The sequence below is a fragment of the Micromys minutus genome (assembly GCF_963924665.1).
Source record: "Micromys minutus genome assembly, chromosome: 7".
Classification (NCBI taxonomy): domain Eukaryota; kingdom Metazoa; phylum Chordata; class Mammalia; order Rodentia; family Muridae; genus Micromys; species Micromys minutus.
The window spans coordinates 60,102,655-60,115,423 of NC_137976.1; the positions used below are offsets into that span (position 1 = coordinate 60,102,655).

At 48.8% G+C, this 12,769-nt stretch overlaps 1 protein-coding gene across 1 annotated transcript in view; it reads right to left on the minus strand.

Annotated features, from left to right (window-relative positions):
- Window positions 1–4,028, minus strand: part of TNK2 (tyrosine kinase non receptor 2) — a 37,178-nt gene extending 33,150 nt beyond the window's left edge. The window contains exon 1 of the mRNA XM_080919071.1: window positions 3,247–4,028. The gene's annotated coding sequence lies outside the window, so the exon portion shown is untranslated. The remainder of the gene's footprint in view (window positions 1–3,246) is intronic.
- Between the last annotated feature and the right edge of the window lie 8,741 nt (window positions 4,029–12,769).

Genomic DNA, 12,769 nt, shown 5'->3' on the forward strand with positions numbered 1-12,769 from the left:
AGTACAGAAAATAAAAGACCCACACTGTGAATGCCACAGTCATACGTAGCTGTCTGAAACAAGGACACACAAGTTGTTTTTGGATGTAGGGTATTGCTCCACACACAGCCAGGGCTGGGCTACCAGCATATGCAACACTATGTCTGACTCCACAAAACAGCTTAGCAACCTAGGCATGTAGCACATACCTATAATCCCAGTTCTAAGGAAGCCAGGGCTGAGGCAGGAGGGCTATACACGCTTCACACCCAGCCTAAACTATTTAGCAAGTTCAACGCCAAGTTCTGGTTGTAGATGCCCAACCTCAAAAACAAACAAAGACTTCCAGGACAGCAGGGCTACAAGGAGAAACCCTGTCTCAAAAAACAAAGAACAAACAACTCTCAACAGCAGGTTCAAAAGGAGAGTTTTCAAACTGATGCGTTTGTACATGAAAAGCCCACAGCCTATACAGCAAGCTTGGTGGTGGACTCGATGTTTTCCTCCGGGTCCGTTCGGAGGTTCCCATCCTTCATACCAGGTGACATAGCTATCCTGAACAGAAAAGAAGACAGAGGTCACTGGTACTGCTACCGAGAAAGTGGATCCTCTAAAAAAAGCTAAAAGCTGCTGAACCAAGTCAGTTTCAAGAGGTTTCGGGTCTCGGGGACCAACTGGAAAGTCACTGTATGTGGGACCCATCTGCAGTTTCAGCACCCAGGCAGGCCTGAAAACTGAAAGCCAATCTGAATTCAGTTTCTAGGTCCCAAAGGTGGCCAGAGAGAACCTACACTGGACAGCTGTCTCCGACCTCATGCGCATCTGACTGGTTCAGGACCACCCTCAGCTACATAGGGAGTTTGAAGTCGGTCTGGGATACGTAAGAGCCTGTCTTAAAAAAGGTCTAGAAAGACTGTTCACTTGTTACCACACCTGACGGCTTGAGTTGGCCCACATCATGAAAGAACACCAACTCCCAAAAGTTTTTCTCTGGCACAACACACACACACACACACACACACACACACACACAAACAAAATCAAGTCAAAACAACAGCAGAGTACAATGAAGGGAGAAACCGGGAGAAAGAATGGTTAAAACGCAAGCCGCCAACTACAAGAAAGCATATGCAAACCACCCATTTGTAAAATTTATATTCTGAATATATTTTAAAAATCACTTAAAGCAATGAAAAATATGTACAATGGGTAAACTATGTGAATAGATACCCCACCAAAATTGCCCAGAGGGCAAATGAGCACATGAAAAGACGCCCAACATTAGCCACTCAGGGAATGTTAATTAAAGCTGTAATCACACACTACAGACCTCCTAGAATGTCTAGAGTTAAAGATACCACAAAACAATGTATGGTGGGTGTATAAAATTGTCCAACCATTTTGAAAAACAGCCTGTCTGGTAGGTTTGGGGAGGTTGAGGTTTTTCGGGGGTGCTGTTTGGTTGCTGAGCTGGGGTCCTGCTGGTTTTAGCTCCTGGGTTCCCGCCCCAAGATCCCAAGGAGTTGGGCCTGCATGTGCATGCCACCAAACCCAGCTACTTATCTGTATTTTCTTATTTGTCTTTAATTTTTACTTATGTTTATTTTTAACTGGTTTATGAAAATATAAATAGGGGTTATAGGATAAGTCTAGAAGTTCCTTAAAGGTTAAACTTGTTCACCTACAATAATATCCGTCCTTTCTAGCCCTAAGAATTTACCCGGGAGCAGTAAAAGTCTATGTCCACACGAAGACAAACACAATCATTCAGCAAAGCTATACTTGTAATATCACATCCGAAGTGTACCCATGACCAGGGACATGGATATAAAGACAATGGTACACACATGTAAGAGACTGACACGCAACTACACGGGTGTGATGTGAAACAGGGATGCGGCTCCAAAGAAGCCAGACTCCATTTACACAAAATCCTAGACACAGAAAGCTCAGGGAGTACTGAAGAACAGACCAGTCTCTCTCCTGTTCATCCAAAAGTTCAGGAAAGGCAACCTAAAGTAAGTGTGGAGGCGTATACTCATATATGTGCTGAGCACAGAATTCTCTCCACTGAAACCAGTGAGCCAGAACCACTCTGGCCATTCATTCCAGGAGAGCTTGGTACCTCGGGCACAGCAGCTAAACTTCCGGTGTCTGAATGTCTGACAATGTGACTGGCACGGGATGAAGCTGACAGACAGGTTGGGTTTGCCAGAGTTGGCAAACCGGCTCCTCCAGCAGTCCTAGCCACCACTACCCCTTCTGCCCCCACACCACTACCTCCACCCAGGCCGGTTCAGAACCGGGGTACCGGCGTCTGTCTGACTCATAGGCACACGGTGGGCTAGGACTGAGATATTCCTGGTGAAGGCTCTCTAGACAGTAACTCTGGATCCTTCCCACTGGTGGGCTGAAGTGCAAGAACTCTTGACAAGGCTAGGAAAAGAAAGACAGAGGCTGTACGCTGTCAACCAAGCCCACCTGGACCAGGAAAGAGGATGGTTCATGTGTCAACAAGAAATCAAATCCAGCCATTGATGGGTAGGCTCCACCTCTAGGCGGCACCAAGAACAAACCTTGCCGGTGAGGAGGTCGCAATAGGATTATCAGAGGCCTCTATTTGCCAGCTTCCAGAGTGATGTCAAGGCCTGGGTAGCAGCCGCTGGTACATCCTCCTTTCCCATTCCACTCAGAAACGAAGACCTCACCAGTTGCTCTCTACTCTTCTACCCATCCTTGGCTTTGGGCCCACAGTATAATCAACCGTGACAAAACCGTGTGGCAAGGCGCAGGCCAGGCTCGTGCCCAAGTCACTACTGGCTGCCACACCCACGTGACCAACAGGACTACAAGATAAGGCACGACTAATGCAACACTACGCATTTCCCCTTTCTGGAGGACTCGAGGCCAGCGATGCAGGTTGCACAACAGCTTGCACGAGGGCACACCTACCTCCACCAGCAGACAGGTGGAGGGGATGACTTAGTCCCTGCAACTATAGCCCTTGGGCTATCCTACCTTCTCTTCCCTCGGCCTATACCAACCAGGCAGCCACTCGAATGGTTTCACATCCAGTCTAGACTTGAAAGAGGTGACTACTCCACTACAGCAGCTGCTAGATACAATTGTGTGTGTTGTGTGGGGTAGGGGGTGGCGTGGGTGCTCCCCAGGTTGGTCAACCTGAGAGGACAAGGGATGTTTGGAACCCATTCTCCGGTGCTTCTAACCACATCAACTCCAGCTGATAACAAAATTGGCCTTCCCTACCTGAGCGTTCAGCTGTCCCCAGGTAGACACAGCTTCGAGGATGCTCAGACTTGAGGTAGCAGAGAGGATCTTGCAGGCCAGTGCCTACCCTCCGGCAATGGCTTCCAAAGGTCGGGTTCACTGCGTTCTTCTGCTCCCCAAGCCCCTACATCTTCCTGCGTTACTCATGGCACTAGAGCAACCCTGATGCCAATAAGGCAGCTTACAGATTACCACCTCCTTCGCCGTCTGCGCCTGCGGGTCCTGTGTCCCTCTTGGAATCCCTCTCCCCGCGGGGACCCTTTGCTGTTCAAATACGTCTCCTGAACAGCCCACACTACCTGGCCCTCTTGCACCCCAGGCAACCAATTTGCTTCCTGCACCCCCAGGCGCCCCTCTCCTTCAGGTCCCCGGGGCCCTACAGGCCTGGCCCTCCCCAGCAGCTCGCGTCTGTCCCCACTCTCTAGGGATGCTCCTAGGACCAACGCCTCCCGGCCCAGGTGCCCGCAGCTCTCCCAGCGGCTCTCTTCCGAACTTTCGAGCTCCTCCGTGTGCGGGCAGGAGCGGTCCAACTCCGGACGCTCCTCCGGCTGCCGCAGAAGCCTCCGTGGGCTGCCCTCCCCGCGCTCCTGCACCCCGGCACGGGCCTCGCCGCGCTCCTGCACTGCGGGGCCGCCTCCCCCCTTCTCTTGCTGCTGCCTGCGGGGCCCCAGGCCCTCCTCCTGCGCCACCGGCCCTCCGGCCGAGCCCGTCCAACGCGCCGGGCGCCTCCAGTCCGCGGCGTCGGGCGGCCCCCACAACACCCCCAGGCTTGGCTCGTGACCCCGGCCGCCCCGCTCCTGCACCCCCAGCCCCACGCCGCCCTCCTCCTGCACGGCCGGACCCACCCCGCCCTGCTCCTCCACGCCGAGCTTCAGCCCGCGAAGAAGCTGCGGGCCCCAGCTGAGCCGCCCGACGCGCGCCGGCTGCTGCTCCGGCAGCGCGGGGCTCAGCCCGCCACGCTCCTCCTGCGCCCCCCGCCGGCGACCCCCTGCGCCCGCCGCGCCGCGCACGCGCCTGCCCCCCAGAGGCCGCGCGCTCCCGCCCCTCCAGATGGTGCTGTCCTGCGCGCCCCCGCCCCGCGGCTTCCGCCTCGGCCCCGAGCGGGCCCGGCGTTCCGCCCTCGCCCCCCGCAGTCGACCTCGGCCACCCGGGCGCCGCGCCGCAGGTGCTGCGGCCCCGCGAGCCGGCGGCCCTCCAGCCGGGTTCTCAGAGCCCGCGCGCGCCTGCGCCGCCCCAGGGGGTGGGGCCCACTGGCGTCGCCCCGCCCCCTTAAAGGGCCCTGGCCCATTCTGGCCACACAACCCCCCCCCCCACACACACACACATTAAAAAAAAAGTAAAGTTCAAAATTAGGAAGTTCCGTCGATTAATAACTTCAAGTGAGAAGTCCTGTAAGTCCTGAAATAAGAGTCTAAATTTAAGGGAAGGGATGTCGGTGGAGAGGGGGTTAAGGGGCAGTGTAACACGATGAGTCAGGGAGGGTCTCACTAGCAGCCCAAGCCAGCTTAGAACCTGTGACACTCCTTGCTGATTTCTCTCCAATGTTTGAAGTTCAAAAAGGGTTTACCCAGTGAGAGTGAAAACTCACTTCTACCTGTCCTCAATTGCTTCTGCTTCAATTTAGCCACCGACAGAAGAAACTGGACCTGCATTCTTTCCCTGGGACCAACTGAGACTCTCCCAGAACAGGGGAGTTTGTCTCCAGCCAGTCCTCTTCTGATGGGAGCAGGCCTAGACAGCAAGACCTAGAAGCCACAGGAGAGACCCATGACTGCCTCCACTTCATCTATAAAGTAGCCATAATAGAATAAGGATGCAGGATCAGTCAGCAGGGTAAGTGGCTGTCTCTTCATGTGTGGGTTGACCTTGGACTTGCTGTACTTCTACACCATTCTAAATCCTCAAGAAAAGCGGACCCTAAATAACTAAAATGTAGACAAAGAAGCATACTTCAGGTTTTCAGACTCCACATTTGCTGACCCTTAGGTAATATCAGAATGTGTAAGGCCACTCCTTATGCTAGTCCTGTGTTTCACCTAACCAAAAAAAAAAAAAAAAAATTGGAAACACTGTATTAACTTGCAGAAAAGTAGCATGTGTGTCTAAAGAGGTACAGGAACTCACCCCAGGGAGTCAAGGTCAAATATCACATTCTCTAGCTTAGCTAGAGAAAGAAAAGGCCCTAGATGAGGATGACTTCTTTCTGTTCATTACTAGACCAGGACCGTTCCATATTTCTTCACTAATAAAAGCTCTTTTTTGTCAGGTGGAGGGACACATCTTTAACCTCAGCACTCAGGAGGCAGAGACAGGCAGATCTCTCTGGGTTCAAGGTCAGCCTGGTCTACAAAGTGAGTTCCAGGACAGACAGGGCTACACAGGGAAACCCAGTCTCAAATAATTAATTAGGAGTGCTTTTGTGTTTTGTGCACTTAATCATCTTGGGGGAACAGTAGCTCCCCTCATCTCCCTGGGGTAAACATTTTAATAAACTTGATTTCCCTCCCCTTCAGCTCTTAATTTCTGAGTATCGTTGGGCTTTTGAGAAGTGGGCAAGCTGTCTTGGGTCGGCTTTGTCCAGTATTGGGATCAAAGGCTATGGCCAAGGGGATGAGTAGATAGGACAGGCACATAAGCTACACAGAGCTTAATCTGGGTGGATTTGGGTCACAGTGGCTTGCTCTTTGAGGTAAACAGAGAAACATGCTGAATCATTTCATGGGGCCCATTCTCTTGCCTGGGAGCCAAGGAGTGAGTATTCTGTATCTCAGTTCAGGTCTTCCCCCTTGTGTGTGAGGGGCCCTGGTGGGGGAAAAAAGAGTTCAATGCACCAACCCCCCTTGTGCTGTTTGCCCCAGTAACGACAGTGGCTAAGATTTACAGAGCCTATGAGCATAGCCCTACATTCTCCTTGCTCCCATCACCCACAGCAGTGGATACATATTAACAGTCTCAGTGGTAGGGCTGAAGCTTTGTGCCACTAAACGGCTTTTTTTCAGGATCTCGAAGTTGACAGTCATGGAGTCAGAAATCATATCCAAGTGTCTGACTGTGTAATATGTTCTCTGAGCCACTCGAGCAATAAAACAATGCCAGTTGCAGGAGCTGGGCTGCAGAAAAACATCAGGACTAACGAGATTTTAGTGGCCAGTAGATGCAAACAATGGATTTGGCCAAGATGCCCCCCTACCAGTAAATCAAGTTCCAAATCAAATAAAATAAGGGGTCAAAGCAAGTCCATTCTGAAGGTCTTTTTTTTTTTTTTTTAAAGATTTATTTATTTCATGTATATGAGTACACTGTATCTGTCGTCAGACACAGCAGAAGAGGGCATCAGATCTCATTACAGATGGTTGTGAGCCACCATGTGGTCGCTGGGATTTGAAATCAGGACCTCTGGAAGAGTAGCCAGTGCTCTTAACCACTGAGCCGTCTCTCCAACCCCATTCTGAAGGTCTTGATAGGTTATTCTCTTAAGAGAAGCATTACCCCCACACCCCCCAGTCTCTCATCCAATTGCCCTCAAGAGCAAGATCTGTAGCCCTCACCTAGTACATGGCTATCTGGAGCTTCAGATGGGAGAGAGCCGGAAGTGCATTCCACCCTGCCCCGTTCATTAGTGCAGGGCCAGCACTGAAAAGCTGTCTCTGTCTCCATCCTCCTAGGATGGCAGCTCAAGTGGCTAGAGACTGCTCTGCCACCAGGAGCTGATAGCTTGAGAGAAAAGGAGCTTAAGATTAGAAGCTGAAGGCTCAGTGACTCACACAGTGCCTGAGCCAGACTCTTTCCAGACCTGGGACTTTAAGAGAGCTGCCTCCATCAATGTGACTCTGCGGGGAGAAGGGCCTGTCAGGTCTCGTTGGAAACAGAGCATGCCAACCTGCTCGAGGGTGGTGTTGGTGGCTCCCTGAAGAATCTCCACCGTGAGACAGTTGCCCTGCGGGGTGAGCAAGAAGCCAAAGCAGGGGTGTCGGGCACCCTGCCTCACACCTGCAGACAGATATTCAGCCAAGACTTAGAGGATGCTATAAATCATTGCAACAGGGTTTGACTGTTTTGTCCCTCTCCAACCCCCAAACTGCCACCCACCACCACTGCCTCGGCTGCCACCACTGTCCTTCCCACCCTCCCCCAACTCTCCTTGACTAGAGCAAGGTTGTACAACAACTATTTTGGCCTACCACCCAGAGATTAATTAAATCCAGTGTATATTAGTTTGGGCTTTTTTTAAATCAAATGATAATAAAATACCAAAACAGAACTTGTTTCTACTTTTTATTTAAAATACAATATGTGTGGTGGTAGTACGTTTTTAATCCCAGCACTCCAGAGGCAGAGACAGGCAGATCTCTGAGTTTGAGACCAGAATGAGCTCCAGGAGAGCCAGGGCTAAACAGAGAAATCCTGTCACGAAAAACCAAAATAACAGTAAAAACATATATATAATTCAAAACGTACAAAAATGGATCCAGAGACATTCAAGAGCTTGCATCTTTTGAAAAAATATTCACATCCGGGTCCTGGAAGGTGTCCAGCTCCCAAGACGCCTTCCTCAAGATGTTTTTTTTAATAAAGGAAGATTTACTAATCTCCCAGCATGCCTTTCACATTCGTGGCTTATTTCTGCCTTCCTGACGCTTTCCTTTCCACACCCCAGAAGACAATAAACTCCACCACAACAGGAATTTTTGTTCTATGCACACACGGTTGGAATAATGCCTAACACAGCACAGATGCCAAGAATGTCTGTGGAATGAATGAGTGTATCAGAGGTAGTAAGCATATTGTTTTTATGACATTTTTGACTGTGTATGTGTATTCATTCTGCATCTTGGCATAAAATCTGTTTCTTTCTGTAGTGTTTATTTATTATAGGTGAGTACACTGTAGTTGTCTTCAGACACACCAGAAGAGGGCATCAGATCCCATTACAGATGGTTGTGAGCCACCATGTGGTTGCTGGGAATTGAACTCAGGGCCTCTGGAAGAGCAGTCGGTGTTCTTAACCACTGAGCCATCTCTCCAGCCCACATAGACATCTTGTGGAGAGGTAGGTTTGGATTCAGCCAGTTGAAAGGCCTGACATTTTCGCCAAACTCTCAGCTATGGAAAAAAATGCCTTTTTTATGTTTAATTTAGATTTATTACTTTTATGTGCACGAGGGTTTTGCCTCTCTATGTAAGAATATGCACCACATTTGTGCCTGGTGTCTGAGGCGATCAAAAGGTGTTGGCTCCCTTTAGACTGAATTTATGGATGGTTGTGGACTGCCATGTTGGTGCTGGGAAGTGAACCTGAGTCCTCTATGAGAGCAACAAATACTCTTATCTGCAGAGCCATTTCTCCAGCCCACCCACATTATGGGGAAACCCCACAATTTTACTGATACACAAGCCCATACTAGCTTTATTAAACTGGTATGTTTGAAATAGAACTCAACATCTATGGCTTGTGTGTGTGTGCATGCACACACACGCAATTTTACACACACGGAGGTCAAAGGATAACATGTAGACTAGTGGTTTCCCCAAGCTTTGCAACCTATGTCTCTTATTTCCAGAGCTGTCTTGCTGTCCTTTGCTTCAGGTTTTAAAAGCTCCCCAGGTGATTCCAGCACATTACTAGAAAGGAGTGGTGCTTAGTGAAACTGGGTAGGGAAGTAGAGAGACCAAATATCTTTATACCCGGGCATGGAACAAGTATTAACTAAAGTCACTGGGAACTGAGACTCTGGTATCAGAGTGAATGATTATTGGACAAAAGCAAAGGATGTGGAGTCGGGAAGGGTATTGGAAGAAGGTGGAATCCTGAAGGTTCCATAGGTGTGGAAGTGTCTGCTAACCCATGTCATGTACTCCCAAAACCAAGAACAGCCCGCGTCTTCAACTATTACTAGGTCAGGGCTCCTGAGGGAGCTGCTCAGCAGGCCCTGTTCACACACCCCCAGGCAATTCAGTTTTCAAAACCTTACTAGGGCATAAGGAGGATCAGTTTTCTGCCAGCGACTCCCACATGCCTGCCTCCTCTGCCCAGCTGGGGTAAGAGCCAGAAGAGCCAAAACCCTGAGGTCAACAGGCCTTAGACTGCTAAAGTACCACGGAGTGCTGAGTTCTTGCGCCCCCTAGTGGACATCTAAAATAAGGATCGTGTTCTCCCGACTGTCCAGTTGAGTTCCAGCAGTCATTATGGTCAGGAGGTTGAGATATGGTTTAGCTTAACATACAGTCTCTAGCACTGAGAACTGGGGCTGTGATGAGTCCTGCCTGTAATCCCAGCACTTGGGAGTCAGAGGCAGGACGATAAATTTAAGGTCATCCTCTGCTACACGGGGAGTTTGTGGTCAGCAGAACTACAGGAGATAATTGTTTCAAATAAAAACTATGTCACCAGAAACAAAACTTCTGGACAGTCATGTCAAGAGCTGTCCTTGCAGCTTCGTCTACTCTCAAGCTCTTGGAACCCTGCCTCCTACAGACCCACTTAGTGGCAGTCAGCACTTACCTAGTGGTGAGGTTTTAGGTTGGTTTTTGTTTTGTTTTTCTCACCTGTGTACCTGCAGCTCCTCTTTCCTCAACTTCCCTGGATTATAATGAAGAGGCTACCCAACCCTTTGCTGCGTTTCTCCATCTGCCCCAATGATGCTCGCCCGTTCTTGCAGTCTCTTTTGGCTCCTCTGGATAGTTAATAAACTTTACTCTGACACCCTACTACATATGAATTAATTAGGCTCACACACATGCACTCCTGGAGACCCTCCTAGTGCCAACATTCAGCTGACTGCCAGGCATTTCCATTTGGTCACATGGACCTGAGGAGTTAATATCCCAAATGTAAATCCAGCATCTCACCCCGCCCCTGACTCACTGAACTAGGAACCAGAAACCAGACCTTAGTTCTTCTTATTTGTTTGGTTGTTTGAAACAGGGTCTGGCTGTCCTGGGTCTTGTTCTGTAGATCAGGCTGGCCTTGGACTCACAGAGATCCTCCTGCCTCTGCATCCTGAGTGCTGGGATTAAAGGCATGTGCCACTACTCGGGTTCTTGGCGGCTTCTTTTACCCATTTCCTCCTTTGGCACTATAACAGCACCCCAGTTCCTCAGGGCTCCAACCTCTAACTTCATTTCACTGGCTTCATTCAGTCCTAGAGGTCTTGTGTCCTAGGTGTTTTCATTCAAATGGTAACCACACACCTTTGAAATGCCAGGCTTTCTCCAGCCCAGCCAGCCTGTTCCTCAGATCCTCTCTCAGAGGAATGTAAGAATTATGACAGAACATTGTTGTCTGGATGACCCTGATGACTATGGTCCTCCCTGTTAATTGCTGGTTAATCTTCCTAAACCCCAGTTCCATCACATCCCTTTCTTCCTTCTTATGATTGCTCCCTGGTAATCTTATGTATTTTGGAAATCACAGCATGAAATTGACTCATCACTGTAACAGTGGGAAATCAGGTACCCAGGGAGTCAACACTGTGAAAATAGAAGCCAAGACGGGTCTGTGAACTAACTTCTAGGAAATACCACAGCAATTAGCATGTCAGAAACCAGAGAGGTGAACCCAAGATGAGGGCACTGACCCATGTATTGATTCTGTGAGAACAAGCATGCATATCCTTAATAATACAGCAAGTTCCTGGATTACTTTATCCATCTGTTGTGGATTTGAATAAAAATGGCCCCTTATAGGCTCTCTTTAGGAGTTATGCCCTTGTAGGTGTAATCTTATTAGAGGAAATGTGTCACTGTGGATGGGCTTTGAGGTCTCAGGAGCTCACTCTTCCTGCTGCCTGCCAATCCAGATGTAGAACTCTTGGCTCCTTTCCTAGCACAATGTCTGCCTGCATGGTGCCACACTTCCCTCCATGATGACAATTAAATACTTTCCTAAGAGTTGCCTTAGTCATGGTGTCTCTTCACAGCAACAACTAAGACACCATCCAAGACACCTTAGTAGCAGTGGCTTCTAGTGAGCAGATGGTGAGACCAAGAGGAGCACCAGCTGGGCAATCAGGACATGCACTCATGTTAGGAAGGTTGTCTGCAGGGTAAACTGAGGCAGGTCATCTGCAGCACCTCTGATGAAGAGACTACAAAGATGTCCTGTGTTTTGTCTACTTATTGGTTGGCTATGAATTGTTGGAAGCAGTGGGGGAAGAGTCCATAATGCCAAGAAAGCCAGTTCTCAAGTTTCACCTATAAAAACAGCACCAACTTCTTCTGGTGCTTTTCACATACAAAAGAAAAAGTAGAGGTTATCCTAGGCTGGCAAATCATTCTTTCCGGCTGAGGGAAGAAGCTATTTCGCAGGTAGAGATGCCATACTCTGAGATGTGATTTAGAGTAGACAAACCCTCTCAACTTGCACAGGTTCTTGCTGGTGAGACCCAGGCCTAGTGGCACCATGTCCAAGTGGGTTCAAGAGCAAGCTGGGAATTCAGGTGGCTGCCCAACCATTCGGCCAATCTTACTGAGGGCTTTGGCTTGATTTTATGAATCATGAGCTCTTGTGGCTGCTAAAGATTCTCCTCCAGGACACACTTAGAACTTTAGACTGTATATTAGAGTTCATTGTTGCCCTTCCCCACCATATCCCGAGTTGGTCACTTTTATCATGGAGCTCATGAGTTTCCATTATCAATTTATCCAGAGATAAAAGTACTCAGCCAGCATCAATTTATTTTCCCACAAATTATCAGGTGACACATTTCCTTGCTTCTCTCAGGACAAATCAAATGCCATTTGATATTATTCTAAATGCTTCTAGACAAGCTTCAGTAAGCTTCAGGTGTGAGCCTCCTGGAAGCTTACCAGAGAGCTCATGAAGTACCAGAATGGCAGAAACAAGACCCTGCCTCAACAAGGTAGTAGAGAACTCCCCAAAGCTATCCCGAGCTCCACATGAACATCCTCTCCATCACTAATAGAACCAGAGGTAACAAAGTAACAATGGCTAAACTGTCTCCTTGACAGGATTTGGAATGACATAGAAGACAACCCTTCTGCATGTTATCCATGAAACAACTTCTTGAGGTTATCTGGGAAAAGACCCATCATGAATGTAGGTAGCACTATCCATCCTATGGACTATGCCTAAATCTGATTTATAAAAAAGGGATAAAGCCAACTGTTGCTAAAATTCCTTCCCTGGGAGAGACGTAAAGTTCCATCCACAAATTGGTGCAATTTTACCAGCTCACTCTAGGGAACCAGCAAATTTATTGGTTATACAGCACACGTAAGGACTTCACTAAACTGTAGACACCACCCTCCACCCTCACAAATGCCACATCAGGAATCTTTTTACCCAGCAAAAATGATTTTTCTGTAGCTCCATAGCTAGGAACCCCAACTTCCCAAACCTGTACTCTAGCATCTCTCCAAAGCCCCTGAAGCTCAGGCAGTTACATATAAAAAATCTCTATCAACAGAGGTCAGTGTAACAACTGTTCTGGTGAGGCTGACAGCTGGGAGGATATGTCAGAGTTGCAGGTCCACAGGAACT